We start from the raw sequence: 22,181 nt of genomic DNA on the forward strand, positions 1-22,181 counted from the left end.
GAAAGGTTGGAAATTGGTTTGCCAATCTTGGTAAAAGCGTTATTTGGTACATATTGAAACCTGTTTTAATAATATTGATTTGCATAATCACATTGTTGGGTTTAGTGAGACTGTACAAGTGGTTTAGGTCAAACCGGTGACAAAGGTCCATGAGAGAGCAAGAAAGGAGATTAGCTGCTTTACAAGATCAACAGTATAAAAGTTTAAGAGCTCTCGAAACGATAAAAAGAGGGAACCTTGTAACTAGTTCTGTGTAAAGTGTCATTCAAATTGAAATTAGTGATGACCCCTAGAGGTCATCAAAGGGGGGAACTGAGAGAGCGCAATTTGAATGAAACACATGTCCGTACCATATTTACAAGCATATCGCATAAAGTTAGAAGTTGTAACGTGAAGTAGCACTTGTAGCGTAAAGTTAGTCGATGTAACTTACGTAATAGGAAATGTATTTGTATTCACTTTAGAATATGCATTAGAAAGACCGTATATATAGTGGTCTAATATAGAAACGTGTAAATGCTTAAAGAAAATGCTTAAACGTGCTAAACTGAATATATGTATGTAATCATTAGACGGAGAAAGAAGACGAAATATAAAGCAAAGAAATGTGTAGACTATATAGCACTGTGTAAGAAACGAGAGTATAACGTTGTATTTTATGTAACATGGATTCAAGTATAATCAATGATTTGCTAATTCGATTATATATATATATATATGTGTGTTAAAAGTCATACCGTGTAGAAGAAGTTGTAGGAATGTTAGAATAGAGTGGTCATATGTGATTTTAACCTAACGGACCAAGGGTTCGCAAGAGTGTAGTCCGCTGTATGTAATTTAGTGGGCTCACAGGAATAGGGGATAGCCTTGATCTGTACGTGCGAGACAAGAGTCAAAGGTCTTGTTAAATATAAAGTGACAATGCTGGACGAAGTTTATGGCCTAAGTGATATAAGGGACGCTTGGAATTTGGGGTCTTGTTACGAAGGGACTGTTCACAGGACCAAACGAGGTTATAATCACAACGGTAATGAATGGAACTCTGTTGAGGTGATAGACTTTGCTCTGAAAGTGTCAACTGGAATGTCATGAGGTTACCAGCAAGATGACGAAGATGGCGCCTAAGAAGCAAGGTCAACTTTACGGACGACGCGAAGAGATGAAGCTATGGAAAAACCCAGAAATGAGATCACGTGAAATGTGTACGTGGTGGGCGTCAAAGGGGCGTTCCACCCATACTGTGATTTTGTATTTAGGGACAGCACCCCGGGGAGAAAGGGTCAGAGCAGAGCGAGAGCAGATGGCCTGAGAGCGCAAGGGAGCAAGAGAGCAGTAGGCCGAGGACCCTTAGAGAGCGGATGGGTAGGCAGAAAGGGTACTGCTTCTCGACATAGAATTCCATCAGAGACTAAGAGAGTTTGAACTTCTTTGGAAGTCAAACGGCTGACACCTTTTTAGGTAAAGAACTTGCGAAGTAAGGATGCCACTTAGCATAGAGTAGGGACAGATTTAACTTGTTTTTCTCTTCTTTTAGATGACGCAACAGATCCACTTTGTGTCTATGTTATTCAATTTGTTGATTCTGGAATTGGTTTTAATCGTTTTCTTTTGTAGACTAAGATTCTTTAGGGAATTTATGTTCCTTTTAGTTCCTGTATATTTGTTGAATCTTATCCTGAGAGGATTGTATATGCAACTAACTCTGATTTTATATTAAACTTTTTAAACTTTATCAGTCGTAAGTGGTTCTTCAGAGTTGCGTCAGTTTATGGGGTTGATTTAATCTTGTAGGTTTGCCTTTTACTCAATGACAGTCAATAATCGATCCAAAATTGGAAGAATGAGATAGGTATCTAAGTAATCAGAAAAGATATCAAAATCTCATTCCCCGCAGCTGTACAAATAGGAAAATAAAATTAAAAACTCACAAAATGGAGACCAATGAAAATTCAGAACACGGAAGATTCTGTAGCTCCTAAACCCTCAATAGGCACGCTAAGGCTTTCAAATTGTCTAAAACGAACGATTAGCAAACTGGCTAGAGTCAGAATAAATATGTCGTGCGTTTGTTTTACTATCTATAAAAACGCCCCGGTTGCCACTGAAGTTGTTCACCACTGCTTTCAAGGGTGGGGAAAGCAGAGCAGGGTGTGGAAAGGGGTTTTTGACCAGAAAGAAGTATTTGTTTGTGCAGAGGTGACGCGGAACAGTTGGGGCTTCAACTCTTGCTTTTACTTTTTAGAGTCCGGTCCCATGTGGAGGGTCAGTCGGTTGCGTGATTAGGATGTTTTGTAGCGTGAAAACAGAGTGCTCAGGTGTCTAGGAATGTGTCCACAGTATGCGCAAGCCTGGGGCATGCTTATAACTAGGGTGATTTCGCTCTATCTGCTCTTTACAACCATAGTTAAGGCTTTATGTTTTGTGCTTCTTGTACTTTGCTTCTGATTTTATCATGAAGCCCCAATTTGGTAATTTTAGAGTAGGCCTTGGGCAGGGACGGTTTTCTCAGTCCAGCATGGCAAGAGATATAGCCACAGATTGAGCTTCTCTTTGCAACATTGAGTTAGGGCAGTGGTCTTCAAACTTTTTAATGCCGCGCCCCCCCCAGTGAAAAAATTTAAATCATCAGGCCCCCCTTCATAATTATTCTATTAAGATAGCAATGTTTAAATATGTCTTGCCTTAGTTAAACACAAAACATTTTCAAATATTGCAGGTAATTTGTAAACGGCATTCTGTTATCATTTTAAAAATGAAACCAAATACATGATTGCTTAAAAATAAAGCACTACTTTCAGCTTAATGTTTCTTTTGGTCAGAGCCTGCCCACCCCCCCTAGGATCACTTGAGGCCCCCCTAGGGGGGCCCGCCCCCCAGTTTGAAGATCTCTGAGTTAGGGGATGAGCGATATTGTGGTGTTGAAAAGTCACCCACTCAGTGTACCTGTTGCTTCTGGTGCAGTTTGGATTTCCCATACCCCCAGACCTCATCCCTCCTTAGAAGCCTTCTTTTCTCCAAGGCAACTTCTACAAGTAGAAAATGATCTGAAACTGGCTAAAAAAAATATATCAAAGTATCTCTCATGGAGTCCAATCCAGCCTGTTGTAACAAGAACATTATTTTAACACTTGGCTTTGAGATCGGGCCCTCATAAATGCACCCCATACCAAACTGATGGGCTTAAAGAAATATATATTAGCCCCTAATCAAGAAACCAGTGGCAGCCCAAACTTGGGTCTCTCCTACACAAGCAATACATGAAGGTTATTAGGCGTCTACAAGAATATATAGAAAAACACCATCTACTGTATGGCTCTCAGTCGGGCCTCAGAGCTATGGGATGGGTGGAAAGTACAGAAGCCAGTATCAGATGGAACGTCCTCATCACCTTTGGTGAGGACCTACGGGCAGCATACATTCTCTTAGACCTATCCTCTGAATGGTACCTTAGTAAAACAAGCACTGGCAAAGCCAATAGGTCTCGCCTTTGCATGAGCGATTGGCTTTGCCAATATCTTTTGGCCATGTTGTACACCAGCGAGGCTGCTGTTGAGCATGGCTAAAAGTGGGGTAAAGGAGAGTGGAGTGGAATTTCATAAAGTGGAGTAGAGTTAAGTGTTAAAGAGTGGGGTAGAGTGATGTTAAGTGGTGTAAAGTGGAGTGGCATAGAGTGGAGTGGTGTAGAGTGTTGTGGAATGTCATGCAGGAAGTAGAGTGGCGTTGAGTGGCATCGATTGTCAGAGTAGAGTAGAGTGCCGTGTCATCAAGTGGCATGGAGTGATGTAGAGCAGAGTGGAGTGGAGTTGAGTGTTGTTGTATGGTAGAGTGACTTAGAGTGGAGCAGATTGGCATAGAGTTGAGTGGCATAGAGTGTCAGAGTGGAGTTGCACAGACATGAGTGGAGTAGAGTTGAGGATTGGAGTCAGTTGTATAATAGAGTGGAGTAAAGTGGAATAGAGGGAGTTGCATAGAGCATCGTAGATTAGAGTAGTTTCCTAGAGTAGTGCGGAGTAGAGTGTTGTAGAGTAGAGTTTACTGGAGACGAGAGCCATAGAGTGGAGTGTCATAGAGTGGACTAGATTAAAGTGGCGTAGTGTGATGTACAGTAGAGTGCAGTGACATGGTGCAGAGTAGTGTTTGATGAGAGTTTGGGCAAAGGAAGAGACAAACTCAAGCTGGACAGCCTAAAACACATAAAGCCAACAAATAGAAAGCATGCAAATGTGAGTTACAAACCACAAAGGCAATGGCAAGCAATGGGTGTAATGGATTCCTAGAAAAGCTTTCCGAATGTCCCCCGATGATGTTAACAAACCAGACACCTGGACTGTCTGGTAGGCTTCAACTTAAAGAGTGAAATAGTGGACTGAATTTGTGGGCATGGGTTTGAACTGGCTCCATTCAGTCCTTACTAATCTGAGTAAATGAACTAGTCATGTCTTTTTAGTTCTTTGCTATTAAATTAGTAATAGTTTTATAGTAAAAATCTGGTCTGGTGGCTGATTGGGCCAATGCAACCACCAAAGGAATCAGTGTTTGGCCCCATGGTCACATGTTCCAATCCTGTCTGGTCCACTCAGCCTTTCATCCTTCTGAGGTCAATAAATTGAGTACCTTTGAGTTGGGTAGCATCTGTTATTCCACACGAATATTCCCTTCTGGGTGAGTATGCTATGCGAGGCACCACAGGACACATCTTTAACAGACCCACACTTCAACATATACTGGCTCTAAAATTGAAGCCTTACAGCCTGCATTCTCAAATCCACTTAAATCCCCACTTGCTTTACAAATCAAACAGTACAACTTACAATACTAAATGTATGTGGAGTGTTCTCAAATACGCATCTGTCTGGCAAACAAATCCGAGAACCATCCTGGTATTGTAAACAGTCAGACTCGGTTACATCCCTGGATAAGCAGATGAAAGAACACGCCATGTACTTCGATGGAACTAAAACTGAAATTCTATTTGTAGGTGCATGGAGTAGTAAAGTGATAGCCTCAGCGTGGCCTTTGTTATTAATATTATAGCCATATGCACAACATTTTGCACTCCTAAGGGCATGGAATGAATGCTTGCAAATGGTTTAAACTACTGGCAATCTCCCTGGGTATCAATCCAGCCCCTGTTTTTTCACTCACTGTGCCACTGTAGACAGATGCCTGCCCCTGCCCCTGATGGAATCAGTCCATCCCAAACCTTTTACACCAGTCCAAAATATGGATAACCTAGGAATAAATATTTAATGCATATCGTTTAGTCATTTCCTAAAAAAGTGCTCTGTTAATTTAACCAACTTTCAAATGCCATTGTTCCTCCCAATTATTCAGAATCAGTATGGCGCTTACCAGAGCTTTAGTCCTGAGAATATAGAACTATAGCAGTGTGTTCTACACATGTTATCGAAGGGCATTCACAGGTACTAAATTAAGCAGAAAGTTTAGCACTCAACTTGAGGAAATGGCAAATCGTCAGTGACCCGAAAAACTGTCCACTGTGTCCAAGTGAAAACTACAATACATTTTAAAGTTCTATGCATCTTTGGTAATGTTCTGGAGCCGGAATCAATGATACATTCAGCACCGGGCAGTGGCATAGCCAGGGTGCGAGAGGTCATAATGCAAGAAAGGAAGAAGGACCCTGGCCTTCTGTTTGTGTGGTAAAAGCTATAACTGGTTAAGTGTAACACCTCTCTGCCCCGGTGCCACTGCACCTGCTGTGTTAATGATATAAACAATCCTTTCTCTCCTGCAGAACACAAAGGATCAGACTCCCTCCCTCCCTTCCTCACCGAGCCTACAGAGATCAACTGGGGGGTATCCCAAGGATCCTCGCTCAGCCCCACGCTTTTCAACACCTACATGGCCCCTCTCGCCACCATAGTCAGACAGCATGGCTCATCATAGTATCTTACGCTCACGACACCCAGCTCATCCTTTCTCTCACCAAGAACCCCGAAAACACCAGGCCCAGCTTTCAAGAAGGAATGAAAGACGTCGCGGCCTGGATGAACGACAGCGGCCTAAAACTGAACTCTGAGAAGACTGAGTTTCTCGTCCTTGGTCTCTCCCCATGACGTGGGACAGCTCCTGGTGGCCCCTTGCTCTCTGAATCCCACTCACCTGACGGACCACGCCTGGAACCTCAGAGTCATTCTAGACTCCTCCCTCACCATGACCCGCCAGGTCAACGCCGTCGCCTCGACCTGCTAAAACTCCATCCGCAAAATCTTCAAGTGGATCCCAAACGAATTCCGAAAGACTGTCACCCACACACTTGTAACTAGCAGACTGGACTATGGTAACGGCCCCTACTCTGGAATCACAAAAAACCCTGCTACACAGGCTCCAGACCATCCAGTACACCGCAGCCAGACCCGTCCTCGGAACCCCACGACACAAGCACATGACCCCGCACCTACGAGATCTCCACTGGCTCCCGATTGAGAAGAGAGTATCCTTCAAGCTACTCACCCATGCCTACAAATCCCTCCACAACATCTGACTCAAATACCTCAACGAAAGAGTCTCCTTCCACGTACCCAATAAGAACCTGTGATTTATTCTCTCTCCGCAGATAGTTCCAGTACGACCAGGTATTCGACGAGTTAGTCTTATGGTTGATGTGAGTATGCAGCCACAACACCAGTGTAGTTTTAGTTGTAGATAGAATACCCCTTTCCTTGGTCCAGATGAATCGCCCGCAGACTATTCACTTGGCGAGAAACATGTTGACCTACCACGTATGCGAGCGCCACAACCTGAGACATAACCTCAGCTCAGCGCCTTATACTTTTAGTTTTTACTTAGGGTAGGAGACCCCTTGATTAAAGTTGTTTTCGTAGGTACTTCCAACCCCATTTTCTATTCACTTCAAACACACCAATATGCACTCATCTACACACACCAGGCTCCTCACCCGCACTTTATCATACAGTTGTTGGAAAAAGATCTCCGCTATAGTGCCCCTACTATTGGGAGCCTGTCAGATATTGCACCGCCGACCTGACGAGGAGCAGCCCGATGATGAAGCATGACACCAGATAGGGTGTGTGAGGGCATTATGATCCAATAAAATGGATTCCCAACTTTGTACTCTTACGGTCAGGTTGGTTTATATTCCCTGGTTATTGACTCAATTCTCAGAGGAACAGCACATTTCTTTTGTTAAATAATCTCCTTCCACGTACCTAATAGGAACCTCCGCTCTGCCGACCTCGCCCTGGCAGAGACCCCAAGTATCCGCAGAACCAGAGCAGGCGGAAGACGCTTCTCCTACCTCGCCGCAAAGACCTGGAATGAGCTTCTAGTCAACATCAGACGCCCCCGCTCTTCACACCTTCAGGGAGAACCTCAAGACTCGGCTCTTCGACTGATCCAGATCTGCTGCTGGTGGAATCATAGCAAGTAAACTTGAGTATTCGTTGGAGGAAACCGAATCCTTTCCAGAGTCCACTATGGGTTTTGTCCTGGGCTAGGGACAGTCAAGCAATGCTTGAACCTTCAGCTGGTCATCGGTAAGTATGTCAAGGCAAGGGGAGGTTGAATTCACCTATAACTTATGGACCTCTCCTCAGCCTTTGACACGGTTATAGAATTATGGCAGGGTTGGGAATTGAGAAAGAAGGCCAAGAAGTATCCAACGACTTTAACAAGTTGTGCCCCACCTAAACTATATATTAAGGTTGGGAATTGACCAGGCCTTAATGGACTTGTTGCAGAAAGTGCATTGAAGCTGTCTGATTAGGGTCAGATTTGGTACTGAGGGCAAACTTTCCCCTGTACTCAAATCCTCTATTGGGGATCAGACAGGGCTGCCTCATTACCCTCTTTCTGTTCCTCTCTTAAATAAATGACTTTGAGGCAGGCTTGAACACAGCAGGGAAAGTTCACCCTAAAGTGAAGTCAAGTGCCCTGCCTGTTTTATTGTACACCGATGATGCAGCACTTATATCAAGGACCATCAGCGGTTAAAAATGTATTTTTTATCCTTTTTATAGATTTATGGGCGCTTGATTTAAAAAGTAATCTTAGTAAACCCTTTGCTATGAGCATTGGCCCAAACATTTTTTAAAACCCCAAACTTCATTTGGGCGGTATGGAAATTCATAAGGTCAAGACTTTTAATTATCTTGGTATCCCTCTTGATCACAATTTAACCTGGCATAGCCTATTTTCCAACAGGCTTATTCAGTCTCATAGAGCCGTGAAGGCGTTATTCACCTTTGTGTGCCTGCTAGGGCAAAAGCCGGTGTGCAAGATTATTAGCATTTACAAAAGTACATGCATTGCCCCATAGCTTCATATGAAACTGGGCTATGGGGGTAAAAAGTGCTGGCCCACTCCAGAAGGTTGAGAATGTTTTCAAGAAGACTTCTTGCAGTCCCCCATGCTACCCCTTCTATTATGTGCCACTCAGAGGTGGGTCTGTACCTCCTGAAGGATTAGATTAAGTTGGATCCTTTGTTATCAAGGATCAGAAATTGGGGAGGAAAGGGCGCTTCACTCTCAAAAGATGTACTGGAAGATGTCTTTCCCTGGATCATGCTTTGGTGGTCCCTTCGAGCAATTATGTTATAGGGGGGTTTATGGATCTGGGAATCCCAGATCTATAGTTCAACCCGAGAAACATAAAGCTTCATTTTATGTCTCAGTTGAAAGAGTCATGCAGGGCATGCCAGTGTTGCCTTCATCGGGCACATTTTGACAAATTATGAAGTAGTGCTAATTATAATAGTGCTTTTCTTGCCAGGCTTTGTTTTAACCCTCAATAGTTATTAGTGGCCTTTCCTAGTGAGGGATGTTAACTGGAGTACAACCTTCCCAAATTGCACTTGTGACCGTATATCGTAGCAAAGCACTATGCACGTTACTCTTTTCTGCCAATTATATTCTCAATCCCATTAGAGTTTTTTAGACCAAATCTACGTTTGTCCAATTAGATTTCATAGGGAGAGAGGCATCTCTTTTTTTGTTAAAAACTGTGTGACTTAGATTTCTGTGTAGCAGGGTTAAATGTTGTTAGCTGTGCAATGAAGATTAGGAATTGGTATGGGGCTGTGTAATGAATTTTGCTATATGAATTTTTTAGGTTTTTATGTACTGGGTCTATGAGCCCTTTTAAAGATTATTTCTTATTAATCTGTGTTTATGGAGTTTTATGTTTATACTGTTGTATCTTGTACTTTATGGCATGAGGCTATCCGAGGAAAGAATATTTGACTGACTGGCTAACTATGCACACATATTACATATCATACCGCTGTATATTCATTGCTAGCAATATTTTAGTGCATGATTCATTCCAAATCACTGTGCACTGGTCATCTCTGATTTACAATAATTTAATAACTGTGTCCTGTCATGGGTCAGATAAGTGAGATGATTTATTGAGTATAGGGAGTGTTACACAGTAGCTTTTAATGGAATATAATGACAGCCTTAACCATAATCTACGGATCTCATATTCATACCCAATATAATATAAGCTTTCTGGATTTAAGAAATGCTTTCATCAACCTGAGTATTTCCGTGTGTTTTTTTTGCAAAGAAACTGACATTATATACTTTGATAGTAGGTGCAAATAGATGTCACACACGTAGGACTAGTAATGCCATCCTCTGTGTAGAGAAATTGTACCTTTGAAGCAAAATATGCAGAAATAGCTGATGAAATTACATAAAGATTTATAAATAATGGATATTCTGTGAAGAAATTGATGGAAGCAAGGAGAAAAACAGATTAAAAAATAGTTATGATCTAATTACATATAGTGATCTACATGAGCAAAAAAATATTAGGATCAGGCTACTTACATTATACACTTACCAAAGTATTACATTGTGGGAGATTGTTTATAAACGCTGGCATCTGTTAAAGGCCTATAATGTATTGAAGGACTTGACCTGCAAATGATCCTATATAACCTTTCGTAAGAGCTGAGAATTTTAGAGACAAAATAACTAGCAGTCTTCTACATCTAATGTTCTGAAAAAAATATTTGGCTTTCATTTTCTGGATTTTTAAAATGTGGTATTGCAGTATTTGCGAATTGTCTGTGTGCAGATGCTACCAGATTTCTAGGACTAATGGCAAAGATTTTTTTTATTAGATCCTTCAATAACTACTTTTGTTAATTATGGCATTAGTTGCCTTTGTGGTACGTGAATATAGGTCGCACAATAAGATTTTTAAAATATCACATTATCATGTTTGAGCCATTAGAAAGAGTGATGACCAGTGGCAGTCACTCTGGTAGTATGGAGTGGCATTTCATTTCAAAGAACAACATGATTCGAATTATAAATTGTTACATTTTGTTGATCTCTATCAACAAAAGAAACATTTAAGAGGGAGGAATAGATAATTGAATTTAAGGAGATGAAACAACTTCTCATCGTTGCCCTTCCTAATGGCTTGAATACCTATGAAGGTGTTAGACCCGGCTTCCTGGGCACCAGGGCACTCAGGGGTAACTGCGCTCCATTCGCATCAACTGAAGTGTTCCCTCACTGGTGTCCTGGGGCCTCAGTACTAGTGGACCCAAAACTGGACAACCAAGTACTCCTCTCCAGCACTTGACTCTCTCAGGGTAGCGAGACAGAGCAGTCCAAGGCGTACTCAAGGAGGTGAGGTGGGGTTAGACATTCAGAATACAGTGTAAACCGTACCACCAGCTGATAAACTCAATGTCCAGTCAGTGCTTTACTTTTTATAACAGAAAAGTACTTTAATACACACAAGATAATGATACTACACAAAAAACTAGGATAAACTGTGAAAACCAGATGTCTCTACAACCCTCTGGGGCAGAGTTCTGACCCCAAACAGTATTATAGCGCCTAGACGCCAAACACTATAAAAATACAGTTAACATGAAAACCCACAATTAAGCATTGCATTTTACAGATCATGTTACACAGGGCTGCTTTCGTTCACTAGAGCCTTGATACCAATCTTTGGATTGAAAGGATATAGTTTCAGCATATGATGTGAAATCAAATGTTCTTGATCAGCCCTATAACCCCCCCCACCCAAAGCAACAGAAGTGGTCTCCCATTGTGAGTGAGGACCCCGAGGGAATTTGATCTCACCTTCAATGACTAGAATTAAGCTTCCTCCTCTCTGCCTTACTTCATGTGCTGCAAGCTTTTTTCCACCAGCTTTAATTGATGTGCCGCAAGCTTCTTTCCACCAGCCTCTGTGATGTGCTGTAAGCTTCCTTTCCACACCTTGGGCAGCTATCTGTAATTTCCTTGGTTAAAATCGCACGCTCCCCCAAGCCTCACAGAGACAGCTGGTCCTCAATGTTGCTGATGCCTTAGTTCCAGCCACAGTGAACAAAGCCTTATCTCCTGCCTTCACACTGCGGGTCGCGCCTGGCTATCTTCAGACGGACCTGGTGTGGCCGCCTCTTCAGTCATAGCAGATAAGGTGTTATCTGAGAACATCAGAACCAGCTCCCTTATAGGGAAGTCTCCTTTGCAATGTAAGATCTCTGCCGAAACACTACTCAGAGGTTTGGGACTTGATTCATTCTGCCCGCCCTGATTACTGTTTCTGTACTGAGACCTGGCTCAAACCCCATTTGGTCCCAGCGATTACTTTGGGGACCCCTTTGGGATACAAGATAATTAGACTGGACCGCCCTGTTAAGACCGGCAGGGGGGTTGCCATTATTTATAAGGACACCTCCACCGTCACCATCCTGGACCAATGCTGCACCAGTGATATTGAAATCATGGTCTTCAAAATCAGTTCCAATCTGGAGACCAGCTGGAAGGGGGCATTGGTGTATCGCCCCCCGGGCCCTTGCACAGATGCCTCTACAATCCTTATGGAGATGCTGGCCCCCCATATCAGCATGGGGACTAACTTCCTACTCCTAGGAGACTTTAACATCCACAGTGAATTGGTGGACAACGTAGAAGCCCAAACTTTGCTGGCAGACCTAGCAACTTTGGGCTTCAACAGTGCAATCAGGGCCCCACACATCGTGCTGGTCACACTCTTGACCTAATCTTGTCAAATTCCCACATGCTGACCTGTCTACCTCCGAAACAGGTGGAGTGGACTGACCACTTTATAATAGGTTTCTCTCTCCCCACTCATACAGAGGACCGCCCTCAACCTGCCCCCCTTCCTTTATGGCGCAGGCAGTGGCACAAGGTGTCCGTGGAGGCCTTTAAAGACATCTTTGTTCCTCCGGACATTTCCACTTTGGATACCCCGGACATGGCCCTTTCCAAATACAATGCTGCTGTGAATACTGCAGTTAATCTCATTGCCCCTCTAAGAGTTTGTAATCAGCGGGCTAACAGCAAGCAGGAATTATGGTACTCTGATCTACTACGTGCAGAAAAGAAAGTATGTAGGAAGTTGGAGAAGATCTGGAGAAGCTCCCATACTGTAGCAGATAAATTTCGCTACCACTCTGCCATGAGATCCTATCACAGAAACATCAGAGCTGCCCGTAAAAACCATATCATTTCTCAACTATCTGAGGCAGGCAATGACCCTAAAATACTTTATCAGGTTCTGCGAACCTTTACCAAGCCTGTTGCTTGTGAAAGTCCTGAGATGGTGTCCCAACAACTGTGTGATGACACTGCTGGGTTCTTCTTGAACAAGATCGACTCTATCTACCAAAAAAATTGCTCAATCTATTAATTTGGTCGACACTAGTGATCCCACTCCATGCCCTCAGCTCGAGACTGCTGACTCTGGCCCTACTAAACTATCCTGCATTCCTGAGATCAGTTTAGACGATGTCAATTCACTGATTGGCACCATTAAATCAGGCTGCCCGGCGGACCTTGTTCCTGCCCGAGTGATGCATCTCATAGGGAACGTTCTTAGTCCCACTATTCAGACCCTGATTAACCGCTCGCTATCTGAAGGATTAGTTCCACTGGAGTGGAAAAATGCCCTGGTCAAGCCTATAAGGAAAAACACCTCTGTTCCTTGGTCTGACATGTCCAATTTGAGGCCCATCTCCCTCTTGCCGTTTGTCGGCAAACTGATGGAGAAACATGTCAACTTTCACCTCTCCAGCTTCATTGAGCTGACCGGTTGCCTGGACCTTTCCCAATCTGGGTTCAGGCCAAAGTATAGTACCGAGACTGCTCTCCTTTCGGTCACGGATACTATACGTATGTCCTTGGACAGGGGTCTGTCTGTGGTGTTGGTGCTGCTGGACTTGTCCGCAGCATTCGACACCATATCGCATACCATTCTTCTAAGAAGACTAGAAGAGATCGGCCTAGAAAAATCAGCCCTGGCGTGGTTCACTAGCTTTCTTACAGAACGTACCCAGCAGGTGAACATGGGCACCTTCAGTTCCAATCCCTCTAAAGTCACCAGAGGAGTCCCGCAGGGCTCCTGTCTTAGCCCTACGCTATTTAATGTTTATGTTGCCTCTTTGGCTAATATTATGAGGTCGTACGGGTTTCTACCCATTTCATATGCAGACGACACTCAGTTGTTGTTTACCTTTAAGACCTTCACTCCTGAGGTAAGGCAGGCCTTCTCGAGTGGCATGACGGCGGTCGCCAGTTGGATGGCTAACAACTTTCTACAGTGTAATGTGGGAAAGTCAGAAGTCATGTTGTTCGGGGAAGCTAAAATCTTGTGGACCCCTGACTGGTGGCCTACTAGTTTGGGAGCGGCCCCCTCCCCTAAACAGGTGGTGAAAAATCTGGGGGTCCGCCTTGATCATGACCTCACTCTTGCACATCACGTCAACGTCACAGTGGGGTCTTGCTTCCATGTCATCAGCCTCCTTCGGAAGGTGTTTCCTCTCCTCCCCGACAGCTCAAGGAAGACCTTGGTTCAGGACCTCGTGTTGAGTCGCTTGGACTACTGTAACGGTCTTCTCCTAGCAGCCAACGAAGGCGTATTAAACAAGCTCCAAGTGGTACAGAACACCGCAGCACGCTTGGTGACAAATGCCCCCCCCCAGAACTCCATCCCGGCCCCTTCTTAAACTGCTCCACTGGCTTCCCATCCGGAAACGGGTGGAATTTAAGACCTGCTGTGTGGTGCACAAAAGTCTGCACGATCTAGGGCCGTCCTATCTAGCTGAAAAATTTGTCCATCATTGCCCCTCGCGCAACCTGCGCTCTAGTAACCAGCTGTTACTGGAGATCCCCCGGTTCAGCAAGACCAGACAGGGAGGACGTGCCCTCTCTGTTATGGGTCCACGTCTATGGAACAGCCTTCCCTTCTCCCTTAGGCAGTGTACCAGCCACTCAATCTTCAGGAAGAGTCTCAAGACCACTCTGTTTCAGCACTAGAGCCCCCCTCTCCTTGCACTCTCAGACAGCACTGCGCGGAGATACACCTTCGGGTGTGATTCCGGCGCGTTATAAATCCATAAATAAATAAATAAATAAATAGACCAGTCTTGACCAACAGCTGACCACTCAGGCCAGACTTTTATCACCTCTGATTGATAGGCTCATCCAATCAGAGGGTCTGCTACTTTTGCATCCTGAATACACCTCCAATCACAAACCATTAACCGCGTGTTCAATGCATGGGTAAAGCATGCACCAGGTCCCTTCCTGGTATCAGGCTGTGCAACTCCCTACAGAGGAATTTTAATTAACTCCAGCCCAGGAGGCCCTGACCAGTGGGGGAGGGTCCTCTTTGCAGTGTTAGTGCAGCTAAACCCAGATAAAAGCTGAGTGTCGACCCCAGCCCACCATGCCTTTCCAAGGAAATAGGGAGAGGCGGGGAAGCTGGGATGTCCAGCAGAACAGCTCGCATTCCTCACACTGGCTCAGCACACCATTCTTCCCCAGTACTCCCACGGGTTCTCAAACACACGTCAGGTAGACAAAGGCAACAGGACCACATGCATGGCAGACTGCACAGACTTGGTCAGGAGTGTGCCTAGGGACTCACCCCTCCTGACTATAGATTTATTGCTGCCACCACTGTCAGTCTACCACAGCCTTAATAGAGAGGGCAGTAGCCACTCTCTGAAAAATAGGGGTGCACTAGGCATGCCCCCTCGACCTCAGAGCCAAGCTCTAGAGTCTCAATCCATGTAAACAGGGAGACCCTCAGTGGACATGTATGATTGTCATGCTCACTGAGGTAGGGATCTAGAAACCATACAGTAGCTTTTGAGTGACTTGCTCGGAGATTAGCATAAGGCAGGGGAAGCACTCTCTCCAGAGACATGCAGGAGACTTCCCGTCCCAACATATGCCCTCCCCAGATCAGAATGGCTGGTACTTATTTCCCAGTGGGAGAAGACCGATCATCTGATTGGATAAACCGGTGGGAAAGTCCACCTGTATTGCCGTGCTGTAAGCCTGCTTTATGTTCCACAGTAAAATCTAGTCCCTGCAGAGATCTGGACCACCTGAGCAACTTTGGGTTCTCCCCCTTCATTGCCATGAGCCACTTGCGGGGCTTGTGATCTGTCATCCAGCTACGCCACACAGAACTCTTTCAGGCCTGCCAGTACATGATTGACTAGGCGCTGGAAAGTGGCGGGAGCATTCTTCAATCCAAAAGGCATAACTTTAAATTGGTAGAGACCCCCTGGGGTTGAAAATGCTGTTTTCTCCTTGGCACCAGGTGTTAATGCAATCTGCCAGTAACCGCTGGTTAGATCAAAATACTTTGCGGCACCCAACCTATCCACCAGCTCATCAGCTCGGGGAATAAGATGGGCATCAGTTTTTGTCACAGTATTTAAACCATGATAGTCCAAACAAAAGCCCAGGTCAGCTGACCCCTGCTTAGGCACCAACACCACTGGACTGGCCCAGGCACTACAGGAGTGTTCAACAACCCCCAGGTGAAGCATCTTGACCACCTCAGTCTTGATGCACTCTTGAACCCGGTCTGACATCTTATATGTCTTGCTCTTAACAGGCAGGGTGTCCCCTGTGTCTATGTCATGCACACAGACAGGCGTCAGCCCAGGGGTAAGTGAAAAGAGATGGGAAAATCTCCCCAGCAGCTCTGTACACTACACCTGCTGTTCAGGTGTCGGTTCAGAGGCAAGCTTAACTCCCTCAACTGAACCATCCTTCTCATCACCTTGCAATAAGTCAGGGAGGGGCTCACTCTCTTCTTTCACCTCTTCAGCCATTAGAAGTACAGAAACAGTGTACTCCCCGCAAAGACACGGCTTCAGCCGATTGACATGGAATACCCTTTTGGGCTCCTGTGCAGCACCTGTGTCAACTAGATAGTTGACATCAGAAATCTTCCTAACAACTTTGTAGGGGCCAGACCGCTTGTCGTCCAGAGCCCGGGGACAAATCGGCTTCAGGACCCACACTTCCTGGTCCTCTGGTACCCAGACAGCATAGCGTTCTAGTCATACCACTCCTTCATGAGCTGTTGGCTGGCTTGAAGATTGTTCTTTGCTTTACTCATGAGCTGGGCCGTCAGCCTACGGAGGCCCAATATATAGTCCACCACATCATGGGTAGGGGACTTAGGGTTGCCTACCAAGCCCTCCTTGACCAATGTCAAGGGACCTCGGACAGGATGCCTAAAAAGTAGTTCAAAGGGACTGAACCCTACTCCTTTTAGTGGTATCTCCCTGTAAGCAAACAACAGGCATGGCAAGAGGAGATCCCACTTCCTCTTGAGGGGATCAGTCCCGATCACGCTCTTTAGGGTCTTATTGAAGCGCTCCACCAAACTGTTGGTTGCGGGATGGTAAGCGGTGGAGAAGTGGTAAGCCACCCCTACCTCTTCCCACATGGCCTTCATCTAAGATGAGATGAAGTTGGTTCCCCTACAGTAACCACCGTCTGTGGAAATCCAACCCTGGAAAAGATCCCTAAAAGAGCCTAGCTACCACCTTAGCAGTAGTGCTCCTCAAAGCCACAGCCTCAGGGTACCTGGTGGCATGATCCACCACAACAAGAATGTATTTGTTGCCCGAGGATGATGGAGGGTCAAACGGACCAACTATATCAATCCCCACCCTTTCAAAGGGCACCCCCATGACCAGACTTGCCACTGGCCTGACAGACCAGATAGATTCGGCAAAATGTCTCCACATCCTGATCAACTCCTGGCCAGTAAAACAGAGGTGCTAACTTGTCCTTTGTCTTTTGATGCCCAAGTGACCAGCTAGGGGTACTTCATGGGCTAGCTGCAGCAGGAAATTCCTGTGCACCTGAGGAACCACCAACCTTTTGCTGGCTCCTGGCTCTGGGTCAGCAGGCTCACTGTAAGGGAGTCCATCTTCCCAAGCCACCTTGTGCTTTCCGACTACTCCAGTAGAGACCTGTTCCTGAGCAGCTTTCCGCAGGCCATCAAGTGTAGGACACTCAGCCTGCGCCTTACAAAACTCCTCATGGGATGGTCCTCCTGCCACAAGCAGCTCCTGTGGGTCTGGCAGGGACCCAGACTCCAACACCTTATCCGTCTTGGGGTGCTCACCCTCCTCTCCAACTGGAGCAGGAGGTGCAGACAGCAGGATATGTGCCTTCTCAGAATCTGCCCTTGGTCCTTGTTCTGGCCTGTTCCTCTCTAGTGTCTCTTCCGCTAGAGTTGTCTCCACTTCACTAGGAAGAAGTTTTACAGTCTGTTCTCTAGTGAGCACATCTGATGAAATCCAGGCCATATAGGCCTCAGGTCCTGGCACTAACTAGGGTTCAACAAGATAATTCCCCAGAAAGCACCCAGCACCCTGCTTCTCTCGCACCCCCATGTTGACCATGGCCTTCTTACCATTCAAATCTACCTCCACTCTAGCAAGAGGGTACTCCATGTCATCACCACTAGCTAAAAGTCTATAACCCTTGGAATCAGGGATGATCTCTTCGGGTTTGAGATATTTGCGTTCAACGATAGTCCTGTGGGCACCAGTAACCTTCATGGCAGGAACCTTCCTTCCATTGATACTTGCCACATTCATATACCCCGTTGAGTTAGGGTGAATATGCTTAAGGGCATCTGGGTCAAGTTCCCAGATGTCCCTGGTGACTAAGTTAAACTCACTTGGGCCTCCCTTCATGTCTGCCCCCACTGAAAGCACACTTGCTATCACGGGTGCCACTGGCACCACGTCCTTCACTGGGCAGTCTGGCTTTAAGTGTTCCTCCTGGTGGCACTTATAGCATTTAATTCCCTTTGGAGTGAAAGGACCCTCTCCTTCTTTCCCCTTCTGGTACTGACTAGAGGCCCCGTTCCCCTTAGTCTCTTGTCCTGACTGAGAGCCGTGGGAACCGTTCTGGCCCTTCCCCTCTGCTTTAGGGCCAGCCTGCTGGGAGTTCTTCTCCCCCTTGGGCTTGGAAAGGGGTTGCCCCTGCCCCCTGTTCACTCAGTTGGCAAGCCACTTATCTGCCATCATTGCAAGTTTCTCAGGATCCCTCTCAGGAAGGTCAGACAGATACTGTCTGAGTGGGATAGAGCACTCCTCCCAGAGACGCTCTGCTATCATCACCTGATTTAGAGACTGGTAATCATTTGCTTCCATCCCTCTCACCCACTCATTCCAGTCTCTCACTATGTCATGGACCCAATTCTGAAAAGGACCCCCCTCTGCCTTCTTGTTCTCACGGAACCTCTGCAAGTACTCGGCTGGTTTCAACCCAACCCACCTAATCAAAGCATCCTTCATGAACTCATATGTCAGACTGTCTTTCTCAGGCATCCTTTCAATCACTTCAGTCCCTTCCCGAGGGAGGCGACTCAGTAAAGTTGCTGCTTTGGACTGACCACTAAGACCATGAGCCTTACTTGCTAAATTCCCCTCATTGCCAACTATTCATTTCACAGATGTGGTACACCCACTCATTGTTACACCACCATTCTATCATTATAACTTCCCCATTTTCCAATCTAATGCCCGTTTTCTTCGTTCTTCATTGTTTGTATTGCCTATTAACTTTTAGTTTATTGTTCACTTTTGTCCTCGGGTGTTCGTTTCACCACTCTAACATGGCCGCCTATACTCAGTCCTCTTTCTATGCACGCTGCTTGCTTCTTATCTACTTCCGCATACTCCGAACGTTTGTTGCACACTAAACGGCGAAGGGCGCACTGGATAGACGCGCAACCCCGCTTTGAATTTCTTGTAAGTGTCTTTACTTGATTGTTCACGCTTTCCATTTGGGTTATCACACGCAGACCTCTTTATCACTGAGACTATCTTTCACTTACGGCGACCGCTGTAGACGCTTTTCTTTCTTGCTTTTGATTCCTCGTTAAACGCCAACACCTGGATTATTTGCGTTTTGAACTTGGGCTATAACGTGGAGCTTTTTCATCACCGAGACTATCTTCCGTGCACAGTGGCCTCTTTACCACTTTCTCTTTATCGAACGCATTTGGTTGAACGTTTCATGTACATTGCAAACTTGGCTTGTTTTATCCATGTTACACGAGCATGGACATTGGGATCTACTTCATTTAACACACGTTTTTGGGCTCATGCTGCATGCATTATACAGTACCATAGATTATTGACATGCATAATCGTTAGAACACGATTTGATTTGTTTGAAACTTGCTACCCGGTGAATTATACTTAGATTGCCTCATTTTCATTTTGTTTTGGATTCCCCTGACGAAGGACCATGTGTCCGAAATGCATTGGGATACTATCACCATATGTTGATTTTGGATGTACATACATTATGGAACTTCATGGATATTGATGAAATTCGTGTGAATTAAATATGAGATAAACAACAACAATTTTGGTTCAACTTTTTTGGTGACATTTGGATTACATGATATAGAAACATTGTATGTTTCTCCCAGGTTGTGCTCAGGGAGTTGACATCTACGCTAGGTGTCACTAACCACGAATTGGATTCCCACACCTTCTTTGTCAGGGGGTGATATCTCTGATGCACACCACAACCTGCTTACCTTAAATTTCACTGAGGAGTGCGTGACCCACACCTGAACACTAAATGAAAGGTACACATCCAACTGAGAATATCAGTGCCAGGGACATACATGTGTATCAATTCTTTTGGTACCTTGGTGGTATTTTCCTTTCCCTGGGACTTTGAAGTGGACTCACCATCCACAGAGCTAACCCCTCTATCAGCTGCTAACTTGAGCTTCACTTTCACCAGGGCTATCCGCTCTTTCTCCAATTCCCTATCTGTTTCTTTCTCCTGTCTCTCCCTTTCTTTCTCCATCCTCTATATCCCTCTCCTTCTCTTTCTCCTGTCTCTCCTTTTCTTCCTCCAATGTTTTTTTCTTACATGATGTCTTCATTGTTCTCTATTGTAACGGATCCATCAATTTGTGGCCATATGCACTATTGGTAGAATCTTGTTAGGGTATACATTGACTAAATTTACTCCTGCATATATTGTATATTTTAGTTTAGCAGAAATATGTAGGGTAGTTCCAGGAATTACTTTTTTGCAAGTGGTTTTTTAAAATTCTTATATTTATCAAATTACATTTGATGTGTATATATTCAGATACAAAAGAGGTAAGGGTTTCGACTTATAACTTGTGTGAACTTTTTGTTAAGAAGACCATTTATGGATATTATTTATAAAAAAAGATACTTACATTTCAAATTTAACATAGATTAACTACAGGCCTGCCCGTATGTTGGAATAAACTTCATAGTTAAATTAAACCTATACCATAATGGTATCATGGATTGATCAGCGAGGGAACTTCATTACCCAGATTGCACCGTTATGGGTGGCTTAAAAATTCATATATGTCTTTTAATTGACAGTACCTGCTACTCATTAGGCAATGCTAGTTTTAGATGGGCCGATGATGTTTAACCTGATAAAGCCCATGAAGGAGGAAGAAACATTAGCGTGCGAGTGGATGACATCACTCGCTCTTTTTCTTTTTTACTCATGAGCACTAGCACTTCATAAGATGCCCTTTGCGCAAAAAATGACTTTTGCATTTTTACATCTAACATCGGAATCTTTATTACTTTGAGTTAATTGGAGACTTGTGAGGGGACTACGAGTACCTTAACGGCTCACTCTTGGCAGTCTTTTGTTTGCTTCCAACATGTGGGCAGTGCTATGCTAACCTCTGCATAACATAATTTAATATAATTGTTTTCCCTTATTTGTCCACTGTCAGGGGAGGACAGGTGGGATGTAGAGGCCATATAAACATACCTCTGACAGGGATACCATGGTTGCTGATTGAGAGTTTCCTGAAAAAATTATAGCTTTGATGTCTGCAACTTTGAAACGGATCCATGTGATGTTGTAGAGGTCTGTCGGTTCCTTAGTAATGTCCCCCCAGTCAAAAAGTATGGTGCTCCTTTTATGTGGGATTATCGGTGATATAATTGACCGAGGTTTAGTCTGTTTATTTTCTAGACAGTTCTATGTTGTAAACAAGGAGCGGTTGAAGTTGATGATAACTAGTGGGGTGGGAGTTTCCTTACAGTTTTATTTAATTCAAATTGGTTCCTATATATCGTGAAAAGTATTGTTGAACGGCGTCATTTGTGAATTATTTGCAAAGTTTAGAGGAGAGGTGTCTCAGCACAGAGGATACTATTGCAGAAGGAGTGGGGCGCTGGGTGTTGTTATCCTAAGTCCTAAATTGTTGACAGTGGCGGTTCTCAGCAATGGCGGAGGAGCGTCGTGCCACTGCGTGGCTCAGAGGCAGTAAATGAAAATTAAAACTGAATGTCATAATTGTTTTTTTTGCCTCAGATCCAGCTTACGATGGGAGGGTTGGGGCATTGGGAGTTGGAGTGTGATGTGCACTCCACTCCCTAAGTGAGCATATGTGTTTTGGCTGGCCGTCTCAGTCTCACCAAAGCACACATGCGCACTTAGGTTTTCTCAAACCCAGTTGCATTGAGCAGCCGGCCTGGAGAAACCCCACAGACTCCTTAGTCTGAGCAGGGCATCTCTCCTGCCTGCTCAGACCAACACCTGCGCTGCTCCCATGTGAGAGCAGCACAGGGATTGCAGGGAGTCCGTGACATGGCCCCAGTGCTTGCTGGGACAAGGAAGGACAGAAACCGAGCACGACGTGGGAGGCAGATCCAGGTATGTTTTTTACTTTACATTTTTATTATAAACCCCTCCGCTCTCCCCCCTCGAGTGCTCCCTCCACCCGCCCCACCACCTCTTTATTGTGGCGGCCACAGCTGGTTGTTGAGCAGTACAACATAATAAGAAAGCCTCTGTTCCAGGTGAGTTGTAGATGTGTGGCTATCAGCACATGTGCA

The 22,181-nt window shown here is 44.9% G+C and overlaps 1 protein-coding gene across 5 annotated transcripts in view; it reads left to right on the plus strand.

The window, feature by feature from the left end:
* ITPR2 (inositol 1,4,5-trisphosphate receptor type 2) overlaps positions 1-22,181 on the plus strand; it is a 1,555,333-nt gene that overhangs the window by 1,500,222 nt on the left and 32,930 nt on the right. The window lies entirely within an intron of this gene.

Source organism: Lissotriton vulgaris, chromosome 1_1, assembly GCF_964263255.1.
Source record: "Lissotriton vulgaris chromosome 1_1, aLisVul1.2, whole genome shotgun sequence".
Taxonomy (NCBI): domain Eukaryota; kingdom Metazoa; phylum Chordata; class Amphibia; order Caudata; family Salamandridae; genus Lissotriton; species Lissotriton vulgaris.